Raw genomic sequence first — 23,578 nt, forward strand, 5'->3', positions numbered from 1 at the left:
CTTCCCCCATTCAAAGCATGCACCAGGAATCCAAACACCAGCACACTGGACTTGCCCAACTTCATGGAAAATCTGATCCCCAAACTTAATACAGAATTTCTAGTTTAGGAGCTGTAGAAACCCACAAATCCTGCTAATGCCCCAGAAGCCCCATGGCTGCATCTGTCCAGTGGGGTAAGGACACTCACTGTGGCAAAGGGAGAAAGATCTGCCAGATCCAGACAAGTCTCAGAGCATCCCCCTATGGATCTTAGCCCTGGCGGGGAAGCTGATGGAGCGGGAGTGTGTCCTGCCAGGCCCTGCCCTGACCCTGAATGGAGACAGAGCACAGAGTTCTGAGGCACTGAGGTACCTTGGGGAAAGAGAACAAACTCCACAACCCCAAGCACTGGGGAGAGGAAAATGAGGGTAAGTGGCATTGCAGGGTTGGAAGTTGAGACTGGATGTATTTCTAGGAGATACACTCTGGCTCAGAAGGAAGTTCTGGGTGTGATGCTGGAATCACTGGGTGGGTTCTTTGGCCTGGGTTATGTGGGAGGTCAGACTAGATGATCAGAACAATCCCTTCTGGTCTTACTATTTATTAATCTATTGGGGGTGGGATTCGACACCTGGTGAAATGCACGCTGGCTCCTCATTGTTCCAATTTAAATCAGATTTCCAAATACACCGCTACCTCGATATAACACGACCCGATATAACACAAATTCGGATATAATGCGGTAAAGCAGTGCTCCAGGGGCGGGGGGGGCTGCGCACTCCAGTGGATCAAAGCAAGTTCAATATAATGCAGTTTCACCTATAACACGGTAAGATTTTTGGCTTCCGAGGACAGTGTTATATCGAGGTAGAGGTGTAGTATTCATTTGGTTACCAGGTTCTGGAATTGGCTGTATCCCTTGGTGAGGTTCGATGCTCACTGCTTTGGGGGTTAGAAGAGATTCAGACACCCGTTCTTCAAAATGGAGTAACTGGGAAGTTGAGATTCATGGCAGGATAAGAAATACAATCAGTGCATTGGACAAAATCTGCATCTTACTTATTGGCCATTGGAACTGGTGATACTAAGGGTGTGTGTACACACCTGTTGTGCATAGACAGACACATGCTGTTCAAACTAGCACACTAAAAATAGCGGTGTTGCCACAGCATCACAGGCAGCAGCTTGGTTAGCTGCCTGAGGATATGCACAGGGGCTCAGACAGGTTTGTACTCAGACAGCTAGTCTGAACTGTCGAATGTGCCCCCTCCCCCCCTCCGCCACCCCACTGTTATTTTTAGGTGCTAGTTTGAGCAAAACTAACACATGGATGATTAGGGGTCTGTAAAACATAACCTATGAGGAAAGATTGAAAAAATTGGGTTTGTTTAGTCTGGAAAAGAGGGGACATAACCATTTACAAATACCTAAAAGGTTGTTACAAGGAGGAGGGAGAAAAATTGTTCTCCTTAACTTCTGATGATAGGACAAAAAGCAATGGACTTAAATTGCAGCAAGGAAGGTTTAGGTTGGATATTAGGAAAAGCTTCTTAACTGTCAGGGTGGTTAGGAACTGGAATAAATTGCCTAGGGAGGTTGTGGAATCTCCATCATTGGAGATTTTTAAGAGCAGGTTAGACAAACACCTGTCAGGGATGGTCTAGATGGTGCTGGTCCTGCTGTGGGTCGAGGGTACTGGACTTCATGACCTTTTGAGGTCCCTTCCAGTCCTGTGATTCTATGTACATCTGCCCCAGCTGGGAATTATACCTCCCAGCTGCTGTGTAGATGTACCCCAAGACTAACAGAGAGTAACATGGTCCGGGAGGGCCCAGGTTGCTTTTAACTTTCCATCTCTGTACATTTCAGCCATTGATCATAAGAATTTTCTGTATTATTAACAATTTAAAACATGCTTGTAAATTGTTTGTGGATGCACCAATAGGTAGCAATCAGCATTCATTGATATCCACTTATTAGTGCCCCAATCCTTCAAAGACTTACAGCAATGCTTAACTTTACTCCGTTCAATGTGACTACTTGCTTGTTAAGATTTTGTACATGTTTCTAGGATCAAGTCCTTGAAATCAAATCTTTGCAGTCTAGGTAATGAAATGAGCATTGAAAGCAATTCACAAACCTGCTGAGTCAAGGAAGACATAGGAATAGGAAATACTGTGTCACTGGAGTCTTTGTAATCTGTCTACAGAAATAAACTATAAAGACATCCCTGAGCCCACGGTCCTTTCTGTACACAGTAACCCCTATGTCTTTGTGGCGTCAGAAAACTTTAAGAAAGTATTTCACTCACATAATAATGTATTGTATAAAACTACAGAAGGTCACCAAAGTGCTTGGGATGCCAAACATTTAAAACACTTATGTTAATATGTGAATGAAACAGATAGAAATCAGACACCGTATGAAAATGAATCAATATTGTTCAGATTCTGAGCACCTTACTTTGCTCTTACTCAGTTTTCAATGGTCTTGATTCAGTTTTATTCCACTGAACCCCAAGGGAGTTTCACTGAGAAAAGCTCCCCAGGACTGACCCAGAGGTTTTTGTTCCAAGAAATTGTTCAGTTTTCTTGTAAGAAAGAATGTCACCTACCTCCTGTTCTCCAGCAGAATCAACAGCAAACCCAGCTCCCCATGAAGTCCCACTGCCCTGTGTTGACCTCATGCTGTATAAATAGCCAATTGGAATCTGAAAGTAAAATGTTTTTGCGGGGCTGGCTCTCTGCCTTCTGGTTACTGAAACTCATACACCATTAGAAGAAATGTAGCCACCTGAACTCACAGAAGTTCAGTATCCTCCCTCTCTCAGCTGACACTTGGCCCAATCTCCTACCCCGCATGTATGTCCAGTGTGATGTGGGGTTGCGGGGAGGAGGGCAGATGAAACTGGAAGTCTTGGAATTCAAGTTCAGGTGACAGCTAAATTTACCTCACAGCTGCCCTCCAGTAACTGAGGGCAGAATTGAGCTTGCAAAGCTCATTGCAGTGTCAGGCACCACTTGCTGTTGTGTTGGGTGTTAACAGGACTGGCTGTGAGTCACCGGCAGAACAGTGAGAGAGAGGCCAACCCAGCTGAATTGTGAGGGGGTTCCAATGGCTCCCAGACTGCACCCTGGGATGACAATCTGTCACAAAATGGTTCAAAAAATATGGGAGGTTGTTATGGGGAAATTAATGCACCAGTTACATAGCCAGCAAAAGCATCATGGCTACAATAATCCAGAATCCCAAAGGACCTTCAAACGAAGGTATAAGATCTTTCCTTCAGGATTGCAGATGGTTGTAACTATGATGCTCTGTGCATGACTATGGCCGTAGCTGTCATTTGTGTGGCCATGTCTGCCACATCGGAGGATGCCTGTAACATTGTCCTGGCCACAAGTTGTCCTTTGTTAAGAATGGCCTTACATTGGTCCTTCCTTTCCTCGGAGTTGCCACTAAAGAAATCGTTTAATTTAGGATAAAGCAACAGAGGGTCCTGTGGCACCTTTGAGACTAACAGAAGTATTGGGAGCATAAGCTTTCGTGGGTAAGAACCTCACTTCTTCAGATGCAAGTGATGACTTGCATCTGAAGAAGTGAGGTTCTTACCCACGAAAGCTTATGCTCCCAATACTTCTGTTAGTCTCAAAGGTGCCACAGGACCCTCTGTTGCTTTTTACAGATTCAGACTAACACGGCTACCCCTCTGATAATTTAGGATAGTTATCATAATCATATTTTACTAGGAGCGCAGCCTAGTTAACTGTGCAGAATTGTAAAGTTGCAGAAGAGTGGGTTGTATGACTGAATAAACATAATCTCTTCTAGTCCTTTTCTTGGGAGCAGGGGTGGACCTGTGCTGGGGTTGCTTCCCTCATTGGTTGGCCACATCTACCACTAGGGAGTTAGGTTGGGGAGGGGGGGTGAAAAGGGAAAGTCAAGTTCCTTGTTGGGCACATAATATTTCTGGTCAGCTCTCTTACACATCGTGGGGGGATGGTGACTGGTGTTTGCCATACTGATTCTGCCGGTTCCATCAACACATTGTTGACAGGTAGTGCTATCTTCGATGTGGAAGATGTGTGTAAAATCTTTAGGAGTTGATATTGGGTCTTGGTCACTTCCTCAAGTGGGAGGTTTTTGGCTTTGTGCCACTCATCAGAACAAGTCCTGGAATTGTTTAAAGTCATCTGCAGCCATAGGAGGTGGAGGCATTACAGTCTTGTCCAGCAATGATTCTGAGTTATGAGCAGGTGAAATGTCCTGCTCTGTGTCCTCGTCTCTGTAGTATTCCGTTTTCCCAGGGGCATCTGATGGCTCCCGTAAGAAGGCTGTTGTGGAACATATGGATCTTTGAGGAGTGGGAGGTCTGTTATAATGAGTCCTGTAGGCCACCCACGGGTCCCATTGTGGCCATTTCATACAGAATGCCATGAGCAGCACATCCATGGGTGTCTGAACCAGGAATCTATGTCTCGGGCAAGCTTTTCCTTGGATCTCATATGTCCCAACATTGGCCCGGTTCTGGTCAGTGAGGAGTGGTGTGATAAAAAGATGCACTCCTCTAGGTTGTCCTCCTCACCGCGGATAATGGTGGATCAATGGGGGAGTCTGTTTGCTCCAGTGCTGTCTGCACCGAGGAGCCATCAGTACTAAATAATGCTGAGCCTGGAGTGGAAGATACGGCCATGTCTGCCTGGTGTGTGAAATGGCATAGTGCCAAAGTTTTTGATGCCATGCCCTTGGGTGCCAGTGTTTTGGATTGTACCGTAATCAATGCCAATTGTTTACGTGGGGCCTTGGTCAGTGCCGGTGGTGACGTTTTTGACCTCTCCATCAGTGCTGATACTGTTATTGGTGCGGGCAGAGTCGGCATCACAAATGGTGACGGCTGCGGCACCAACTCTTTCAGCATTTTTGTCGGTGCTGTAGAGGAGGAGGCTGACTTATGTTTGCTACTCGATTCCTTTCCTTTGCCGGGAGAGGTCCCGGTGCAGATGGTGCCGGAGGTTCCCAGTGCCTCCAAACTGCTCAACCTCGATGTGGTTGGCACAGAGTTTAGCAACCTTGCAGGAGACTGTTTCTTTTTCAACAGTTCTCTCTGCAGGGAGGATCTCTCTCTTCATTTTCTTGGAGGAGTGAGTACTTGCCATGTCCAATGATGACACGCCCAGAGAGTCCCCGGTTGAGCGATTCTGTTGTACAGGGTCAGAAGCTGGCCAGAGGGATTTCTCCATGAGAATAAATTTTAGGAAGAAAGCTCTATCTCGCCTGGCTCTAGCTTTGAGGTTGCTGCAGTGAGTGCACCAATCCAATGAAGTCACTATCTGTGAGGGTACTATAAACACAGTGCTCAGAAGATGGGGACTGTGTGAATAAATGGAGGCCAGCCACATCTGCAGGGGCCTGAGGTGCAGCCTCGTGTGTTGTATTAGATATGTTCATGAAGCCCAGGAGCCTCATGCAGCTTCGGGATCTTGTGATTGGGTGAATCTTGAGGTCTGTCATGAGAGATTGACCAGATTGGAATCTCGACTCTGGAAGGAATGTTCTGACCTGGGTTGAATCCAAAACTACTCCCAGAGATGACCTGTACCTGCCAATAGTGGAAGGGCAGAGTGAGGGCAGTGGCTTCAGCAGATGTTTTTGAGCATGCTCGGTCTGTGTGAGCATGCTCGGTACAAGCCAAGCAGCAAATCTGGGAGGGCACATGACCCTGCATGCCCCCCACCCACATACACACATTGCTTCTGAGAGAGAGAGAGAGAGAGAGGGAGGGAGGCGGAGGGGGGAAGGAGCCAGGACAGGGAAGGACCCTTTCCCCATTTACAACAATTTAATTGCCTTCATTTCACTACAGTCTTGGGCCAGCTCTACACTACACTTGCTTCTGTATAAACTACATCCCACAGGGGTGTGAAAAATCCACACCCCTGAGCAACGTAGTTATACCAACTTTAATGCCCCACTCCCATGTAGACAATGCTATGTCGGCAGGAGAGCTTCTCCCGACAACATAGCTACCACCTCTCACAGAGGTGGGGTTACTAAGCGGACAGAAGAGCTCTCTCCCATCAGCTTAAAGCATCTTCATCAGAAGCACTACAGCGGCACAGGTGCATCGGTACATCTGAGCCCAGATAGTGTTTGTAGTGTAACCCTGACCTTAATCAGTGCCAGGGACTTTCCCTGATCTCCACCAGCAACTGTGATTCCCAGAAATCATCTTGGAGAGACTAAAATAAAAAGTGAGAGTACAGTGTCAGTGGTGCCCACAGTCAAACAAGTCAGTGGCAGAACCAGGAATAGGACCAAGGAATCTGAACTCCTAGATATCCATTGGCTAACAACTAGACCCCACTTCTCTCCCAGAGCCAAAAATAGAACCCAGGAATCATGACTCCCATTCTCCACCACTGTTCTAAATTCCCTCTCAAAGCTGGGAATAGGACCCACCAGGCCGAACTCCCAGCCAACCTGCTCTAACCACGAGACCCCACTCCTTTCCCGGAGTCAGGAATAGAACCAGAAGTTCTAACTCCTACTTCCTCCTGCTGTAGTCACTAGGTATTACTTCCCTCCCAGAACTGGAAATAAAACCCATGAGTCCTGACTCTCAGTCAACACTGCTCTAACCACTAGACTCCACTCCCCAAGAGTCCCATCCCTGCCCCTGTTCTAATCCGTTAGACAAAGTGAGAAATGTAAGCAATCTAAGTAGAAAAAGGCTGAGTGAATTCTGCGCAGTACATCACATCATCATATCACTATAAGTTTGCAGAAGAAAAGCTGCCACCTCCTCTAATGAGAATCATCACCATCTAAATATGTAGTGAGCAACTTAAGGCACAATTACAAGTGAATCTCTGAGCAAGCTGGTACTTTAAATAGCATAAGTGACCTGGGGACAGGCTATGTGGAATAGGAATGACTTGACTGGATCTAGTCTGGGTGAATACATAAGAAACACACTCTTGTATTCCAGGTGAACATGGAAAAAACAAGAATAATGATTTTCCAGGTAAAGTCCCAAAACAATCAAAACAGAGTAACATCATATTAGAAAGACATGGAGCTTGAATATACCCTGCATTATACATATAGGATCTCAAAATAAACACATCAGGAAGTTTCAGATTGTCTATCAAAACAATTCAAGAGAAAGCTCTACCGGATTTCTACTCCATAAATAAAATATAAATAGATACAGCTCCCCGATAAAACTACTGCTAAAACTATTTGAGAGCAACATCCAACCCATTCTACTACATGGGAGTGAAATCTGGGCCCCAAATTTAAGAACTGATTGCATTGACTACAATAAAACCCTAACAGAAATCCTCCACCGGCAATTTTATGCATGGGAATGTCAACGCCACCAGCTGCGGAGCAGAACTGAGCCAATTCTCTGTTAAATCAACAGTCAGAAAAGAATGACCAACACTAAGATGTGCTCAAAATGCTACACCAGCATCTAAAACACCGACACATCAGTCACTGGAAAAACAAATACCAAATAGCAACAAGCTGGACTGCTACAGAACCCTGCAGAGAGTGGTTACCCGAGCAGCTACCTCACTACAGTGACATGTGGCAGATTGTCTCCAATTACAGAATCAGTCACCACAAACTAGAGGTGAGAGTTAGGAGGCATAAAGCAGTCTAAATCCAGACTGTGCATCCAGTGTGACAGAGGAGAGAGACTGAGATAGGAGACACTTAGATAAAACACTATAACAAGTTTATTAACTAGAGAGAGATTTTATGTGTGTACAAGTAATGAGGCAGAAAAGTCAGAAATGGTTATAAGAAAAATAAACATAAGACACATCTACTAATACCTAACTTGACAAACTATATCAGATTCAAACAAAGTTTCTCACCCTGTGCTTCCAGCCATCTTCCTGACCAAACCCTGTAGGTCAAGACCCCCCTCCGACCCCCACCCCCAGAGTCCACCAAATGCTTTCTTTGTCACTTTGGGAGCAGTGAATGCAATAGGCGGGAAGAGAGAGAAGGGTGCTTGGGGTGTTTGTCCCTCCTTTTTATAGTTTGTCCCCCTCTTGAAAACCATTTCCAGCTGGGCACTAGGAGACAAAGAGTCTATAGGGAAGGATGTTCCCTGCTGGCTTTTTCTCATCTGTTTGAGCTTTCGTTGCCTCCCTTCCTGCTTAATGACTCTGTTTACTGCTTAAATGCAAATTAAGCAGAGCACTCGTGCCTTTGTTTAAGACCTCAGTTTGGGCAGGGCTGTGGGTGTATGGAACATGTGTTAAGAACATCATAGAGGGAAATCTTGTAACTTCACATACAATGTTGGCAGACATATTTTATCAGGACACTATTGACCAGCAAATGATACCTTACAAGACAGGCCTTGTCTGAAAATTATTATAATGGTGTATAGTATCTACACTACTAAGTTAGATCACCATAAGAACCTAAAGAGCTCGATCTTTTTAGCTTATCAAAAAGAAGATTGAGAGGTGACTCGATTACCCAGGGGAGTATTCTGTCACACATTGAGATCTGTGTTTGTATTAACAAAAGCAAGGTTGAAGAAGAGCACCTTGCACATGGAGTGGTAGGTGTTGAGGTTATTGTTCGTTCTTAATTCCTCTGGGAGTTTGTTCCGCAGTCTGGGACAGGCCTCTAAGAAAGCTCTGTCTCTAGCTCAGATGCATACAGAGTTTCAGGCCAGAAGGGACCGTTAGATCATCAAGTCTGACCTCCTGATAAGCTAAAAAGATTGAGCTCTTTAGGTTCTTGTGGTAATCTAACTTAGTAGTGCAGATCAGGCCTAAGGCATTTTCTCCAGCTCTCAAATCTGGCTTTCCACATCCTCTCCCGTTTTTCAATGTCCTTTTTAAACCATAGACATGAGAACTGGATGTAGCCTTCCAGTATTAATCTCACCAATGCTTTATACAGAAGTAAAATTGGCTCCCCCTCCCACTCATACTCCTCTGTTTATATGTCCAGGGACTGCACTAGCCCTTTTGGTCACAGCATCACACTGGGAACTCATGTTGAGTTGTTTGTCCACTATGACACCTGAATCCTTTTCAGATTCTCTGCTTTCCAGGAAAATCAATGGGACTTAGGCTCCTATGGCCCAGATCCACAAAGGGACTTAGGAGCCTAAATCTCAAGTCTAGGCACCACTGCAACCCACAACACTCCAGCTCAGATGCTGCCTAACCCTGTAATTGCCTAAACTCACTCAGCACCGAACTCTTCCCTGTAAAAATTCCTTTAGCAGCTATATTTCCACCTGTGGGCATGAGCACTGCAGCCTCCTTCCAGGCACTGGAGGCCTCTCTCTGGCATAAATCCCAGTGCAATCCACAAACCAGGGGGAAATTGCTATTTGCCCACCTAACTTCCTTGCAGGCCCAATCTGGTAAATGTGCTCTGAACAGGCCTTTACTAGAGCAGGCCTCATTCAAAATCCAGCTGGGGGGATGTGGTAGAGTCCATCTTATAATTTTTAGTGCAGTAATTAGAGAATTCACCTGGGATGTGGGAGATCCAGCTTCAATTCCCCACTCTGCCTGATGGGGAGAAAGGATTTGAACAGGGGCCTCCCACACCTCTCAGGAGAGTGCACTAACCGCTGGATGAAGCCACTCCAGTAAACTCAGTTCATCTGAATGTCACTGGTTTGGGGTCAGCGGGCACCGATGTGGCCCACCAGTGACAAGTTCCTCTGCTATCCCAGCATCCTCTCTGTTAGCACATCCCCTGTTTCCTCCAGGGGAAGAACAAAGCCATTTGAACCTGCAAACATGTCTTCCTTTCCATTCCAGCCTTGTTCTATCAGGCTGACATGGCAATGAATGTTGTGGTACATACCTACCCTGAGTTCAAACCCTATCCATTTCACCTTGGCTCATCACTAGGTCGGACACAAATAGAGCCTGTAACTGCGCCAAGTGTCACTTGAGAGGGGAATGATGTTACATTTTTCTGGCCTGTGAGTTCTTCTCTTACAGTGATTTCATGTAAACCCAAAAAAAGCTGGCCAATTCAGCTCTCCAAAATCACCTCTTTAAGTCTTATCTTATCCCTTATATAAAACCGAGCAGACACCTTAGCAATAGACAGGATCTCCCTAGACTGGGACAGAGAGTGGAAGGTAAGTGCCATTTTGTAGTAAAGTAAAATCTGGAAACTTCTTAGAATACATATGTCTGGGCCAATCCTGAGCACCTTACTTTTACTCAGCCCTTACTTAGACTTCAGCTGGAAGTTTGCCTGGGGTAAGGCGTGAGTTAATAAAGATGGGATGTTGGCACCAAGTCAGATAAGGATTTGCATGACTTTAATGGACATGTCAATGATAAATATGCAAGGAGGAGATATTTCACTCTACTCAGAAATGGGATTGCTGCTAATCTAACCCCTGCCTTTCATATTTACCTCCCCAGGGGTCAAAATATTAGAGCAAAGAATCCTGGTAATGACCACAATAGACATGCTGGTATCTAACTGGCAAAACAGCTAACCCCTCATTTCCTGCCCTGGGACGGAAAAGACGGGTACAAGGAGCAGCTTGGAAACAGTGAGCCGGGAAGGTGTGAATGAGCCAGAGCTGCAGTTCAGTTTTGGCAGCATTATTGGAGTTGGCCCTGTCTCAACCCCCTGGGGACTAACACCCAGTTTTCATGAACCCCAGTGCACTGCTAGAGCTAATTTCCAGTCGTTATTACAGAACTATTCCATTTTCAACAGGAAAGAGGGGAGTCTGGTGGGTCCATCTCTCAAATTGTTGAAATGGCCAATCTCATGATAACGGACAAGGCACTTTCCTAGAGTGTTACTCGCTAAACTGAAGCTGCCTCTAGCAGCTTCACAAATCCTGTGTCTTCTGTCTTTTAAAAGCAAATCACTGCGGATCCTGCGATTCAGTGATAATGGCCACTGGGGACAAATACAGGATTCTATGCACCAAACGCAAAGAGCTGGTAGAAACTATTCAAAGAGACCCTGATAACATCTTGGATGAGTTACTTGCCCAGTGCATCATTATAGAGGAGTACAACAGCATCAATCAAAAAGAGGACATCGTGATCAAAATCAGGAAGTTGTTAATTCACATACAGAAAAAAGGGGAGTCAACCTGCCAGCAATTTCTGGAGTGTTTAGAAATCCTCTTTCCTGGCATCAATCAGAATTTACAACCTTCTGGCCATGGTAAGTCAAATCCCTTTCTGTTTTATTTTTCACACCAAAAAACAAAAAGGTAATAGCCATAACATGGAGGGAGAGAGAGCATATTTCCCAACTATGGCAAAACTTTGCATTATATATGTACATGAATGAAATGTTCTGGCTGAGCATTTAAATTCACTGCTGCAGTAGTTCTCCAGATAATACTTCCTGGTGATCAGTTTGTATGGTTTTACTCAGTATTTCATTGCTTTTGTGGTTTTGATGTGGGTGTTGTTTGTCCTTATCAACCTTAACTGTTTTGAATGATTTTTTTACATTTGAAAATCAGGGGAAAAAAGTTAAAAATATAAAACTGGAGACATTACAAATAGTACACGGAGACTAGTTTTAAAGCATCCCCTTCCCCAAGTCTCACCCAAATACCTTCACCATTCCTGCTGCAAGTTCAGGTCTGACAAACCATGTGTGATTTGTGAAATTTGGTCTTTCAACTGGCAAACCTTTTGTGATTTGCCAGCCAGGACTGCTGTCAGAGGAGCACATGATGTGGAAGCCATATTCCTCAGAGCTACTCAGGTGCCACCTTCCCTTCCAGGCCACCTGTGATATTTGGAGAGTTCTGTTTTTCGCATATCTCCCAGTTGTCCACCCAATAGCCTTTCAGTTAGGGCAGTTGCCTGTGATGCGGGAGGCCCGTTTTCAAAAACCCAGTCTGGCTGATTTGGAGCAGGGACTTGAACTTAGATCTCCCGCAGTCCAGTAGGCTATTGGCTATAATGGGGTGGGGTCTCTCAGCTCTCAAGGGATGACCTAGCTCAGGGACCTAACTCCAGGAGACGGTTTACAGCTGAGAATCCTGAGCAGATATAGGCATCTCTCTCTGGCCCAGAGTTAAGTATCTAATTACCTTTGAGGGGCAGGGCTTAGGCCCCACCCTTTTCAACAGCATTTCATTTTGGCTCCCTGCTCAGCATGCTGGCTTCTGTGAATCCCATTCCTAGTTGTCTACGCTTCCCATGCATTATAAAGGGAGCCTGGGATCCTAGCTCAGGGCTGAGGAGTCCAGTGGGCGGCAGGGCACCTAACAATTATGTGTTGCAATGCCTAAGTCCCTCTGTGGATTTAGCCCCCCACTGTCTGTAGTTGGAATGGCCATCAGAGATATACAATTAAGGACTCTCTTCCATGGCAGACCATAAATCTCCTGCATATTTACAGATCTCAGGCTCCCCACTGACACTCCTCTGACTAATTGCATCTTAACCTGACTCTGAAGTTTCAGACCTACCAAGGAGTAACAGTGAGTGCAAAGACCAGCAAACTAAAAAACAAAATCCAACAATAAAATATGCCATGTGACACCTTCGCTAAAAAAAAGAGACAAAAATCAAGTTAATTTCTGGCCTCTCAGGTCACCCATCTGCCTTGAAAGAAAACCCAGTTAACAATGTGAGAACCTCTCTACAATTTTACCCCTTCTCCTTGCACCCCTGCCCCCACATTCACTTCCTGATTGGATTGATGTCCCAATAAAATCAACTAACCAACTAATCAATTTGGGGCTTTCCCTCTCCTTCAATAAATACATTCCTCTCCTCTGAGTAGCTCCTAATGCTGCAACTCCTATCGTTGTTCCTGCGCCTAGTGAAAATGAGCAGACAGTCACCACTCTGCTTTCTCACACCCTACTCCCACCTGGGAAAAATAAAGAGCTGAGAAATCCCGGTGCCCTGCTCCCCACCTCCCTGTCACAGGCCTCCCGGCCACTCTTTTCACTGCTCACTCACTTCACTGTCATGGGCCTACTGCTTCCTGGTGACAGGTCCCTACCAGGAGAGGGACACCTTAGACAATTCCTCATTCACTCTACCTCGTCTTCCTCCAATCTGGGCCCCTCATGCTGCTCCTGAGGTGGGGATGGAGCTTTGCAACTCCCATTCTAGGATTACTCTGATTCTGTGCCAAGAGGATTGAAAAGACAGCCCGTATGCATGTTCTGACCTCAGCACCACTCTATACTTTCAATGGAGAGAGGAGCTCTTTTAGGGCCTGACTGCACTGGAGCTCAAAGTGTAATGTCCAGCTTGGGTAGATATACCCAGGCTAGCTTTGATCAAGCGAGCACACTAACGGTAGACGCTAGCTGCGGTGGTGTGGGCTAGCTGCCTGAGTACCTACCTAGGATCTCAGATGGGATTGTACTCAGGTATCCCACGAGCCACGCCACCGTGGCTACACTTGTATTTTTAGCACACTAGCTCAAACAAAGCTAGCGTGCCTATGTCTACTCAAGCTTGAAATTACACCTCCAGCTCCAGTCTACATGTACCCGTAAGGGCTGAGGGCAACTAGCCCCACCAGCACCTCCCTCCAGAGACTGCGCTCTAAGGTGCTGCTATAAAGAAGGTGGGAGCACTGCCAGATTCTCCTTCCTCCCTCCCACCCACACTCCCTGCTGCTCCCTCCTAAGACTGCTGGAGAGAAGGGAGATAAGAAAGGTGTATGTTCCAAAGGCAGCTTAAAGAAATAAAAGAGGGGTATTAATGGATAAGTTTTAGATCCATTAGCCCCTAATTACTAGCCACTAATGGACTTTTTCCTTTAAATTATTATTAAGATTTTACAACATTAACTCCATCTCTAAAAATGTTCTGTCTGGGAATATCTAACTTCTGAAAGTCATGAGAATCCTATTTTCATTTTGTTTTACAGAGAAAAATAAAGCTTTGCAAGGACTCCTTTCTAAGCTAAAGCTGCAGGAATACCAAAGCACAAAACTCAGGCTGCAGGATGTCCTGGAAATTGGCTCAGAAAGTATAGAAAAGTGGACTCCTCAGATGTTAGAGGATTTACCGTGGCATTTCCTGAGGAAAATCATGGCTCTGAATGGGACAGCCAGAAACACAAGCCTTGGACATAGAGCATGTGATGATGAAGGCGGCAGTGAGGAGGCACAGATTGCAGGTGGAGATGTTTTTAGTTTTAGTGACACTGACATCAGAGAGTCTCTACACCCCCTCGATCTTCTCTGTGCTGTTCTGCTTTGCTCAGACAGTTTCCTACAGCAGGAGATCCTGTCCAAAATGTCCATGTGCCAGTTTGCCCTCCCTCTGCTGCTACCTGCCCTCGATACCCCCAAGTGCACCCTAATGCTGTGGGCCATGAGGGACATTGTGAGGAAGTGGAGGCCCCACTCCCTGGCAGAAAGCAGAGGGTTCAGAGAGGAGGGCCTGGTGCTCACGTCAATGCCAGCCATTTCCTTTGTGCGGCTGGGGAGCTGCAGCTTCTCCAAGTCCAAACTCCTCAATGAGGTTCTCAGCCCCTCTCAGCAGCACCACGATTTCTTCATCCATCGTGACATGGAGTCTGGGAACCTCCCTCGGGAAATTACAGATGGGCTGGTTGAGATTTCCTGGTATTTCCCTGGAGGGAGGAAGAATTCAGATCTTTTCCCAGAGCCCGTTGCAGTTACAAATTTGCGTGGAGACATTGAGTCCCACTGGCTACAATTTACCTTTTTAACAGTGGTTTCCTCAGCAGTGTTCATAGTTACTGAGAGCATCAGTGAGAGACAATACGCACTGTTATCATCTCTGCAGGGATCAGCCACTAAATACTACTTCATCCTCAATTGCAAGAATGGAAATCCCAAGGAAACATTGGGATTCCTTAATAAGTTGGCTCCAGTGCTGAATCTGGGAAAATCACAGCTACTGGTGAAAGACAGCACCACAAATAATGCAGGATTTGTGCAAAAACTGAAATCTGCCATAAAAAGCATAACGAGTTCACATCCCAAGAGAATGAATTTGGAAGCCATGGCTGTGACCGCACGTGAACTAGGAATCCAAGTAGATGAGGACCGAAAGGAATGTCAGATTGCAAGGAAGTAGGCTAGAGAAATCACTGTGGAAATAAAAGATGTGGCAAAGTACAAGAGGGAAATGCTGAGGCTGCAGGGGGATCTCTGGGAAGAATTGGCTAAAGTGGAAAAAGAACTGTGCAGAATGAGAAGGCAAGGGGAGACTGCCACTGAAGACTATAAATGTCAACTGAGAGAGGAACAGTTGGAATTACGTAGACAGCAGAATCAATGTGACCTTACTGATGGATTGATTACATTTATTAATGGAATAGGACAATTGCCTTCAATGGAGAAACATTACTTTCTGAAATGGATGAAGTTTAGCCTGGATCACATTGCTCGAGATAATCTTTTTAAACTACGGGATCAATATAAAGGGAAAAGTAAAATGGCAGATGACCCACAAGCACTAGCCATGCTGGATAAATTAATATCTACCACTTCCTTAGGGGCTGAGCATTTCATGCGTGAGCTGGGGCAGTTTTATGAAGCTGAATGCTCAATGGTTAAAGAAGGAGACAAGACAGAAAGCCAAAGACAATTCACCCATCTCCCAGGCATAGCAGCTGACCTGATGCTGGAAGGGTGTCCTATGGAACTGCTAGATGGAAATTCATCCAACATCCCACTGCAGTGGGTGACAGATGTTCTGACTCAGCTCCATGCCAAGCTTGGGGGAAGGTCCAGAATGCTGGTTCTAACGGTGCTGGGAGTGCAGAGCACTGGGAAATCCACCCTCCTTAACACCATGTTTGGCCTGCAGTTTGCAGTGAGCAGTGGCCGATGTACGTGAGGAGCCTTCATGACACTCATTAAAGTGGCAGAGAACTTTCAGCAGGAGCTGGGCTGTGATTTCATCCTGGTGATAGACACAGAAGGCTTGAAAGCCCCTGAACTGGCCCTGCTGGAGGATAGTTATCAACACGACAATGAGCTGGCCACATTGGTGATTGGGTTAAGTGACATAACTATCATTAACATGGCCATGGAGAATGCCACTGAAATGAAGGATATTCTGCAAATTGTGGTCCATGCCTTTCTCAGAATGGAGGAAATAGGGCAAAAACCCAACTGCCAGTTTGTGCATCAGAATGTCAGTGATGTGTCTGCGCATGACCAAAACATGAGGGACAGGAATCACCTCCTAGAGCAGCTGAATGAAATGACCATAGCTGCAGCCAGGATGGAAAAGCAATGTAAAAAAGTGAATTTTTCATGTATTATGGACTATGATGCAGAGAAACACAATTGGTACATCCCTGGGCTGTGGCATGGAGTCCCTCCCATGGCTCCAGTGAACATGGGATACAGTGAGAGTGTGTGTGAGCTAAAGAAATACCTGATTGATTTGATAAAGCGACGGTCACATAATAGAGCCCCCAAGGATATTCCCCAGTTTGTCAAATGGGTGGAGAGCCTGTGGAATGCTGTAAAACATGAGAACTTCATCTTCAGTTTCAGAAACAGCCTTGTAGCTGAAGCCTATAACCAGCTGTCTATGAAGTATTCCGAGTGGGACTGGCATTTCCGCAAAGAGATACATCTCTGGGTATTTGAAAAGGAAACTGTCATTCAGAATCAGACATTAGAGAAACTACAGGCTGGTGCCTTATCCATGTTGAAAAATGAGGCACGGGAAAAACTGCAGCATGAGAAACAAAAAGTTTTGGATAATTTACAAGATTATTTTGAAAGTGGAGTTTTGAATCTGCACCTGATAGAAAAGTACAGAGAAGATTTTATCAGGAGTGCAAACTGCCTCAAAAATGAACTTAAGAGCTACTCCGAGAACAAGTGCGAGGAAGCAATTCGAATTCGAAAAGGCCAGCTCAAGACAGAAAACATCCAGACCTCATACATGCAGATAATTGAAAGGAAAGTTGACAGGGTCTTGGATGAATGTAGGAACAAAAAACCTAAACTAGAGAATGAAGAACTGAAATTAGAATTTGAAAACATGTGGAGAGAAACACTGTCAGAGTTGAAGTTCAGCAGTTTACAGAAACGTGAAATTTATCGAGAGATGGAGTCCCAGTTGAGAAAGGACCTGGCAAATCGAGGGAGTGCCGTCAGGCAGAAGCTACAGGAATCAGGTAGTTTGTTGTATTATGGAATTGACAATTTCAAACTGAAAAAGGAGTATCTAGATTCAGCATGGATCAAAACTATGAAAAAACTGTTGTTCATAGGGGAATGTGAAACAGCTGTTCACACAGAAGAACTTGCTAAATCCTTAATAGATGAGGGTAAAAGATACACTGAAGAAAAGGTAAATTCCAAAGTGGACTACGATGAAATCTATTACAGAGAATTGCTGAACATAATCAACAAGAGGCTCCAACAGGAGGATGTTAAAAAACTTGGCACTACTGCTTGCTTTGAAGTTGACCTGAAAATTCATATTTTGGGGGAGGCAGCTTTGAGATTTCAAAAGATGCATGAAGATTTTATCAAACAAAATGATCCTCAGTGTCGTCTAGAGAAGCTGAAACCTCTGTATTTCTCCACATTTACTGACCTGTATTTGGAAAAAGATGAGAACCGAACAAGGGCCAGGGATTTCTGTGATCAATGTCTCAAACCCGCCTTGGTGGATTATATCAACAAAAGACTAGGAACAGAGATAGTAGATGACATTCTCAACAAGGCAGAGTCCATTGAATATGGCAGCCGGACCTTTTTCCAGTTCACTGTACAGAAAAAGCTTCTGGAGGAGATGAACTTGGATAACTATGTGAAATATATTAAAAACTATGAAAAATTTGTCAAAACCTGGATTCGGAGATATATGATGGATCATTATAGGGAAACTAAGCGTTTGGGAGAGTTGGAGAAAAAGATTTTATCTACAATAGTAAAGAAAGTGAGGGAAGTTTTGGAAAGCTCCAAAAATGAAAAAAACACCACAGTCTTAGCCTTTTTAAACAACTTTTGTGAAGCGCTGCAGCAGGACCTAGTCATTTCCAAGAACAACTTAGTTGGGATACAGTTTAAAAACACAGCAAAAACAGGCCAGTTTTGTGCTAATATTCAAACCTTTCTTCTGGATCTGGAAGAAGAAATCTTATCCCAATTTGGTGGTTTGGATATTCAGACCAAACTCTCCAATCTGTCATTAAAACCCCAGGATGAAATCTTCAAGCGAGTATTTGGCTGTGGGAAGCAGTGTCCATTTTGTAAAGTCCCCTGTGAAGCAGGAGGCAGTGACCACAAGGAGCATTTTGCATCTGTGCATCGGCCACAAGGATTATGCAATTTCAGGGATCTTGATACACAAAAACTTGTCTATGATATATGCTCATCTGAAGTGGTTTCTGAGAACTCATTCCGAAAATCAGGCACAAAAGGGAAATTTCATCCCTACAAAGATTATCGCGTCTATTACCCAGACTGGCGCATTCAGGCAGATCCCAGCATTGAGGCTTCTGATTACTGGAAGTTTGTTTTTCAGAAGTTCAATCACCAGTTAGCTAAAAGTTATAATGCTAAACCAGCAGATCTCCCAAGAAACTGGGGGAAAATAACTGAAACACAGGCACTGGAGGGCCTAAAGAAAGCCTTTAACATGAAATAAAAACATGGTGAGAGCCTGCTGAAATGGAATGCACATATATTTAAATGTTTTAAAACTTTCCTTAATTTTAAAAAATGGCATGTTAAAAATATTCTGTATTGTATTTTTTTTAAGTCTCAGAACCTCATGTTCACTTCACAACTTCTAAGTGGAACTGACAGGTTTCTGACTTTTCATGTCACATGACAACTTATGATACAATTACAGACTGGCTGCTGTACAATTACTGCTAGGAACATAAGAACTGCCACACTTGACCAGAGCAGAGAGGACCATTTAGTCTACTATCCTGTCTCCGAGAGTGGCCAATACCAGATACTCCATAAGAAGGTTCAAGGACAATTGTGGAATAACAGAAGTTTCTTCCTAACAAATTATTAAATTTCAAGGCCAGCAGCAACCACAATAATAATCTTCTAGTCTGGCTTTCAACACCTTTCAACACCTGGCCAGAGAATCCCGTCCAATAATTCCTGCTGCGGACGAAATTATTCATCCATAATTGGTCAGAAGCAGCTCATTATCAACCAAGTAGTTTGTGGTTGAACTAAGGAGAGCAGATATTTTAGAAGGAAATCCAATTGCAATTTAAAGACCCCAAATAATGATGAATTTACCAATTCACTTCGGAAGCTGTTCCAGGTCAGTTACCCTGACTGTAAAAGCTGAATTTTATTTTCAATTAAAAATAAATTTAACTTCAATTTCCAGACATTGGATCTTGTTCTCCATTTGTTTGCTAGACTCAAGAGGCCTCGCCTATCTGTTATTTTCCTCCTTAGTAGTTACAGGCCTGATCAACCTTCTCTTTGTTAAGTAAATGCATTGAGCTCCAAGTCTCTCAGTATAAAGCAGGTTTTTTCAAACCTTGACTCATTCTTGCAGCTCTTCCCTGAAACCTCTCTAATTTTCTAACACACTTTTTTTAAACTATGGACACCAGAACTGGACACAATATCCCAGTAATGATCTCATCATTGGCATATACAGAAGTAATATCTCCCTAATCCTCCTTGATACTTCTTTGTTTATACATCTCAGCATAGGCGCCGACTTCCCCTCTTCTCGGTGCATTCTTGACCGCCCCCCTGGCCGCCGGCCCCACCCCCACTCCACCCCTTCCATGAGGCCCCACCTCTGCCCCACCTGTTCCAACCCCTGCCCCACCCCCATTCCACCCCCTTCTCCAAAATTCCCGCCCAAACTCCCATAGAGTCAGAGCCTATGCATCCAAGATCGTGTTAGACCTTCCCCAGACCCCACGTTCAGCCACTTACTATCTTAGAGTGTGTCAGAGACTGATAGCAAATTAAGGGAATGGGATGTGAAAATGGGATGAAAATTGGGGAAAAGATACTTTTTATCTGTTATGGAATGTTGGGTTGGCCATATTTACCATAGTTAATAGAAAGTCTCTCTTGAGTTACTGGAACAGTCCCCAAGGGATGCAGCTAAACCGTAGTCCCAGAAGGAAGATTTTCTACGGTTAAAGAGGAAATAAAAGGATTAAATAAAAGAAAAATAGAGACATTGATTGAAATGTGTAGAGATAAAAATCATCAATAACAGCATTTCTGGCCCAAACTCTCTGCAGTCACCTCAGCCCAGGACCCCCTCTGCTCTCCCTGCCCATGTCCTTTCTCAACTGCTGGCCTGATATGGTGGCTGGATGGGGAAGTGGCTCCCTCTAGTGTCTCCAGGGCAATACGCCTCTCTCTTCCCATCCCCTCTGACTATTGCTATCTCTGTCCCTGATATTTTAGTGTCACTCTCTTTTCCGTGTCTCTCCCCAGAGGCCACCCCTCATGGTCATCTGCACCAAATAGCCCCTGCCATCGCACCACTCAGTAATCCTCTTTCCCTGGAGCCTCACCACAATACCCCCTCCCGAAAAACAGAATCATTGGCAAATCCCCATATGTCCCTTGGCCCCATTCTCCTGGGTGGTTAATAAATACCCTGGACAGCACTTAGTGCCTTGTGGACACCCTGACTCCCTTCAGTGAATGAGCCCCTGCCTGAACCCAGAGAGGAGACCCCAGCTCTCACCCTGGCTCCTGCAGCACCAGCGCAGAGCTGTCCCTAGAGAGTAAATGAGAGACCCTGGGGGCGTTGGGACTCAGTCCTCCCCACCCTGAGCCTTGCTCCCCTTTATCCCAGTCTCTTCTACTCTGGGGGTCTCCCCTGGTCAGTAGCATGAGTGTTACTGGGGCTGTGTGACCCAGGGACTTCTTGGTGCCAACTGGCAGAGGACACAGGGGTACATTAGGATTTCTGGGATCCCCTGGGCCTGGTATCTACATACTAGTTCACCAAAGCGTGTCATGCCAGGCCTCTACTGAAAGCCTGTGTCACACTGGTCATCTAAATCATTGCAAAATGTATGTACAGATACCATGTAAGGAGTTATGTATATAGACTGAAACTTATATTCTTAAGGTCTATGACTTGGAACTGGTGAGAAAAGGTGAAAAACAGGTTTCTTTCAGACAAGAGATATTTATCGGTCTATCTACATGTTCGTTGAGTATTGTATGGTTCACAATGGGCACCATTTAGAGGCTGAGCAAAACGTTAATCAAGTGCTCACAGAGTGTCCTGGACAGGAAAAGACAAGCAGCGGGAGTTGTCCTACAAGTGCACACAATGGAGTTTTGGACGATAACTGTAGATAAAGAGACAAACTCTGCATCTTCCCAATGAGGAGACAAGAGGACTGTGTGCTTGTCTCATGAATAGAAGATCACAGCCATACCTGATTGGAAGGATTTGGGGCTTTTGCGCTTATGACAGGACAATGTCCTATTCATCAAGTTTAGGCTCGAGTGTGCATGTCATGATTTTATATTATATGTAACCCTTTGTTTCTAATATTTCTACTTGTTATCATTTGAATCCCTGTGTTAAATAAACATACTTGCTTTCCATGTGAACAAGTGTGAGTGCGGTGTATTAAATGGAGCTGTGTAGTGTGGTGTAACTGGTAAGATGCAGTTTGGGAACACCGGGTCTAGTAACTCTGCATCTGTGGTGGGTCAGGGGCTGGACACTCCAGGGCGATGCTCGAGGGTTGGTGGGTGTGTATCACTAACCTATACCGAGAGAGCAAGACCTGCAGAGGCCTAGAGGGGAGTGACCCCCTGGCACACACTGACTAGGCTTCCTCACGTGAAGGGCAGGTGGTAGCAAAGTGTCTCACAGCCCTGGGAGGCATCACAGGGGAAGGGAATGGGACTGACCCAAACCCCCTGGTCCATTGCCACCTCCAGTGGCTGCAATGTCCCCCCACCCTGGAGCAGGTAGCAACCCAGTCCTTTCATGGATGCTTGTTCGCCGGTTGTTGTATCCAACAAGCAAAGTATTAACAACTTCAACAGAACTTTATTTACAGTGGAAGTCTCTTTTCCAAGCTGTAGCTGCCCACTCTGTAACTCTCCCGGCCTCCTCAACTCCTCCCCGCTCCTTCCTGTTTCCTGTCCTTTCAGACTCCCAACAGCCAGTGCTCCCAGTTCTAATCATCACATGCAGCATCTAAACACCACACCGGCTGCCCCCTTTGTCCTGTCAGCCGAGAACTGCTCCGCCTGAGGGGGTGGGGCAGCAGCTCCCCCGGGGCAGGGAATCAAGAGGGGGCTGAGGCTGCAGAGCGAACAGTCCTATCCTGAGAGCTCGCTGCCCAGGGCAGAGGGGCCCAGCTGGGGCTGATGGGGGAGTGGCAGCTGCCAGGGCCAGGGGCCTGGGAAAGGCCTGAGAAGTTGCCCCCCCCCATGAAAATCCCTTCACTAAATTCCCTCACGGACCCTGAGCTGCTCCTTCCCCCTGTACATTTCCCCCTCTCCTTCCCAGCCTCCTCTTGGCTCCCCCACATCTGCTGTCTTCTGAACTCTCTTCTCCCCTCTGATCCCTCCCAATCTCCCCCATCCCACAGGGCCCTTCCCCTCGACTCCCTGACTCCTGCCCCCTGCCCCTTCCCCACAACCTTCTCTCAAATCTGCTTCTCTCCACCCTCTGGAATTCCCCCTTCCCTACCCATGTAAACTGTGTCCTCCCCCTCCATGGCCCTCGCCTAAATCCCCCCTCCTGTTCTTTACCCCTCCCCCTGAACTCCCTGCCCCTTTGTCCCCCCCGTTCCCCGTTGTGTCCTTGTGTCGGTTTAACTGTCACCTCATGCCGAGCTCCGCCCCCTTCAGGGCACCTAGGCCTTCATTAGCCTCAAGGGATGGGTGGGGCTCATTTGCATAGAGGAGGCTGGAGAGCAGCCAATTAGGGACCAGCCTGAGTGCTTGGGGGGCTATAAAGGGCTCAGTAGATGGGGACCCTGCTCAGCGCTGTGCCTCTTTTGGGAGGCCTGGCTGCAGGGTGGGGAAGGGTCTGTGCCCAGCTCCACAGCAGGCAGGGCCCCAGGTGGTGGCTGCCCCACACAGATGCTGGGGTCTCCGTTTCTTCCTACAAGGGAGAATAAAGTAGCCGTTAAAGTTTGCATTAGAGTGTGAGTTTGTGAGAAGTTGGGTTGCATGCTGCTTTCAGTAACTGTTGGAGATGGAGTGTTGCAGTGTGTTATCAACAGTGCTGCAGATGATGTGAAGGTGGAAATGAATACTGGAGCCTTTCCATGCTTTAAAGGTTTTGTCTCTTGCAGAATTAACTATTGTTAAACAAAGTTTTCATTTGTGTTAATATATATTAGAAAGCAAATGGCTATGTAGCTAAATGGTCAGGCAGGTGAATGAAGACAATTATTCATTAAATACCAATAATTTCTCTTCTGGCATTCTTATTGGGTCATTTAAACCCAGAGCAAGAGTGAGCCCCAGAGCCAGGGGAGAAAGATGATTTAAAACCAGAGAAGGAATCAGACACTCAGCCAACCTGGGAGCCAAAAAGGAAGATGGTGTGATGCTGGAGGGTTAGGCCAACTTTAGGCCTACGTATCAACTGAGAGTCTGTCAGACTTAATGCTGGTGAACTGTTATTAAAATTG

General features: G+C 45.6%; 1 protein-coding gene and 1 pseudogene across 1 annotated transcript in view; one reads left to right on the forward strand and one right to left on the reverse strand.

Moving 5' to 3' along the window:
- The window catches only part of LOC135982874 (interferon-induced very large GTPase 1-like), a 40,857-nt gene extending 38,204 nt beyond the window's left edge, over window positions 1-2,653 (reverse strand). The window contains exon 1 of the mRNA XM_065591258.1: window positions 2,595-2,653. The gene's annotated coding sequence lies outside the window, so the exon portion shown is untranslated. The remainder of the gene's footprint in view (window positions 1-2,594) is intronic.
- Window positions 2,654-10,651: 7,998 nt separating this feature from the next.
- LOC135982803 (up-regulator of cell proliferation-like) lies at window positions 10,652-21,591 on the forward strand (annotated as a pseudogene).
- Window positions 21,592-23,578: the final 1,987 nt, after the last annotated feature.

The sequence above is a fragment of the Chrysemys picta genome, chromosome 4, assembly GCF_011386835.1.
Source record: "Chrysemys picta bellii isolate R12L10 chromosome 4, ASM1138683v2, whole genome shotgun sequence".
Taxonomy (NCBI): Eukaryota; Metazoa; Chordata; order Testudines; family Emydidae; genus Chrysemys; species Chrysemys picta.